Source organism: Triturus cristatus, chromosome 11 (genome assembly GCF_964204655.1).
Source record: "Triturus cristatus chromosome 11, aTriCri1.1, whole genome shotgun sequence".
NCBI classification, from domain to species: domain Eukaryota; kingdom Metazoa; phylum Chordata; class Amphibia; order Caudata; family Salamandridae; genus Triturus; species Triturus cristatus.
In genome coordinates, this window is record NC_140594.1 from 937,233,807 (window position 1) to 937,237,764 (window position 3,958).

The following is a 3,958-nucleotide window of genomic DNA, read 5'->3' on the forward strand; positions in this document are numbered from 1 at the left end:
GTAAGTAAAACTCCCAATCATTCCTTTAGGCATTAAAAAGTTCACAGCATCAGCATGTCCTCACTAGCTTGTAGTGGGAGACTGTGCCTGAATAGAATTTTTGTCAAGCTGAAAGTAATATGGATCACATTGTGTTGGTCATAATAATTCATAAAAGCCCGGCTGTCTCCAACGTTACTAAAGCCTGCTTTAGATCCTGGAACTAGCAATGTTCCATTCGAGCAAATTGCTGCCTTTGAGGCTGAAATGTACTACCTCATTTCAGAACGAGCGTGTTACATTCTCACGGAAGGAAGCTCATTTCACCTCTTCTCCTGCACTCCGTATGTTGGACTCTGATACTCAAGATGGATTGTTAAGGATAATCTGTTTATGTATCTCCATCCGACTTTCAAAAAGGCCCCAGTGCTTTGAGTGGTTCAGAGTCCTTTACCATTCCCCCTCCTACTTGCCTTGTAGTCATGAATACAGATAGTAACCTACTGCATAACTTCTGATGTCATCCTCCTGTGTGGTCAGCTGCCACAAGGACAATTGGTCCAGTGGTGCGCTGACATCATAAAGCTAATCAGATGTTGTCTGACATGAGGGCCACTCTGTTGCCTAGCAAGCTGACATCATAAAGCTAAAGCAAGATGTTGTCGGACATGAGGGCCACTCTGTTGGCTAACAAGCAGTCGGATACATTGATGTTGGTAACTAAATGAGTAGCAGGGTGGACAGGATGTCCAACTGAAAACTAAGATGAAAGAAATTAGGAAAGTTTTTGAGACTTCTCGTTTTGTATCAACGTACGTTTGAGGATAAGAGTCATCTTCACCATTTCTGAAGTGGTGGGAATTGGCTAAAATGGAGATGGTCATTATGCTATTCATAGTTTTTATTATTCCCATGAACTGTGGCATAACCCTTACTCTCAACTTATCAGCTGGCTTAATTGCTACTGGTGTACCATATCCTAAAACAAAAGAAGTGAGAATGGTTCACTGCCACTTGGCTGGCAAAAACATCTATTGATCTATGTCCTAATGTACGCGCTACAGTTGTTTAGAGAGTTTTAGCAAATGAGGCAAGGGATGCAGAGAAGTATGCGAGGATAAAAAGCTAAAATTGAGATTTGATTTTCTAATGAGCTGTTGATTTACACAATAAAAGACTCCATAGTATTGATCTGTTTACCCTTTATAAAAATCAAGATTTTTTTGTATTGCTTATAGAAAATGTGCCAACAGTGGACTTTTCCATCTGCAGATTATACTGAATGACCACCGGTGGCAGTGTTTCACAACCGAGTTTCTCTGAATTGCCGAGACTGAAGGAAAAAAAAAAAAGGAAGTCTTCCGGCATACGGCATCATTTTACCAATTTATATGGTAAGTAAAACTCCCAATCATTCCTTTAGGCATTAAAAAGTTCACAGCATCAGCATGTCCTCACTAGCTTGTAGTGGGAGACTGTGCCTGAATAGAATTTCTGTCAAGCTGAAAGTAATATGGATCACATTGTGTTGGTCATAATAATTCATAAAAGCCCGGCTGTCTCCAACGCTACTAAAGCCTGCTTTAGATCCTGGAACTAGCAATGTTCCATTCGAGCAAATTGCTGCCTTTGAGGCTGAAATGTACTACCTCATTTCAGAACGAGCGTGTTACATTCTCACGGAAGGAAGCTCATTTCACCTCTTCTCCTGCACTCCGTATGTTGGACTCTGATACTCAAGATGGATTGTTAAGGATAATCTATTTATGTATCTCCATCCGACTTTCAAAAAGGCCCCAGTGCTTTGAGTGGTTCAGAGTCCTTTACCATTCCCCCTCCTACTTGCCTTGTAGTCATGAATACAGATAGTAACCTACTGCATAACTTCTGATCTCATCCTCCTGTGTGGTCAGCTGCCACAAGGACAATTGGTCCAGTGGTGCGCTGACATCATAAAGCTAATCAGATGTTGTCTGACATGAGGGCCACTCTGTTGCCTAGCAAGCTGACATCATAAAGCTAAAGCAAGATGTTGTCGGACATGAGGGCCACTCTGTTGGCTAACAAGCAGTAGGATACATTGATGTTGGTAACTAAATGAGTAGCAGGGTGGACAGGATGTCCAACTGAAAACTAAGATGAAAGAAATTAGGAAAATTTTTGAGACTTCTCATTTTGTATCAACGTACGTTTGAGGATAAGAGTCATCTTCACCATTTCTGAAGTGGTGGGAATTGGCTAAAATGGAGATGGTCATTATGCTATTCATAGTTTTTATTATTCCCATGAACTGTGGCATAACCCTTACTCTCAACTTATCAGCTGGCTTAATTGCTACTGGTGTACCATATCCTAAAACAAAAGAAGTGAGAATGGTTCACTGCCACTTGGCTGGCAAAAACATCTATTGATCTATGTCCTAATGTACGCGCTACAGTTGTTTAGAGAGTTTTAGCAAATGAGGCAAGGGATGCAGAGAAGTATGCGAGGATAAAAAGCTAAAATTGAGATTTGATTTTCTAATGAGCTGTTGATTTACACAATAAAAGACTCCATAGTATTGATCTGTTTACCCATTATAAAAATCAAGATTTTTTTGTATTGCTTATAGAAAATGTGCCAACAGTGGACTTTTCCATCTGCTGATTATACTGAATGACCACCGGTGGCAGTGTTTCACAACAGTTTCTCTGAATTGCCGAGACTGAAGGAAAAAAAAAAAGGAAGTCTTCCGGCATACGGCATCATTTTACCAATTTATATGGTAAGTAAAACTCCCAATCATTCCTTTAGGCATTAAAAAGTTCACAGCATCAGCATGTCCTCACTAGCTTGTAGTGGGAGACTGTGCCTGAATAGAATTTTTGTCAAGCTGAAAGTAATATGGATCACATTGTGTTGGTCATAATAATTCATAAAAGCCCGGCTGTCTCCAACGTTACTAAAGCCTGCTTTAGATCCTGGAACTAGCAATGTTCCATTCGAGCAAATTGCTGCCTTTGAGGCTGAAATGTACTACCTCATTTCAGAACGAGCGTGTTACATTCTCACGGAAGGAAGCTCATTTCACCTCTTCTCCTGCACTCCGTATGTTGGACTCTGATACTCAAGATGGATTGTTAAGGATAATCTGTTTATGTATCTCCATCCGACTTTCAAAAAGGCCCCAGTGCTTTGAGTGGTTCAGAGTCCTTTACCATTCCCCCTCCTACTTGCCTTGTAGTCATGAATACAGATAGTAACCTACTGCATAACTTCTGATGTCATCCTCCTGTGTGGTCAGCTGCCACAAGGACAATTGGTCCAGTGGTGCGCTGACATCATAAAGCTAATCAGATGTTGTCTGACATGAGGGCCACTCTGTTGCCTAGCAAGCTGACATCATAAAGCTAAAGCAAGATGTTGTCGGACATGAGGGCCACTCTGTTGGCTAACAAGCAGTCGGATACATTGATGTTGGTAACTAAATGAGTAGCAGGGTGGACAGGATGTCCAACTGAAAACTAAGATGAAAGAAATTAGGAAAGTTTTTGAGACTTCTCGTTTTGTATCAACGTACGTTTGAGGATAAGTCATCTTCACCATTTCTGAAGTGGTGGGAATTGGCTAAAATGGAGATGGTCATTATGCTATTCATAGTTTTTATTATTCCCATGAACTGTGGCATAACCCTTACTCTCAACTTATCAGCTGGCTTAATTGCTACTGGTGTACCATATCCTAAAACAAAAGAAGTGAGAATGGTTCACTGCCACTTGGCTGGCAAAAACATCTATTGATCTATGTCCTAATGTACGCGCTACAGTTGTTTAGAGAGTTTTAGCAAATGAGGCAAGGGATGCAGAGAAGTATGCGAGGATAAAAAGCTAAAATTGAGATTTGATTTTCTAATGAGCTGTTGATTTACACAATAAAAGACTCCATAGTATTGATCTGTTTACCCATTATAAAAATCAAGATTTTTTTGTATTGCTTATAG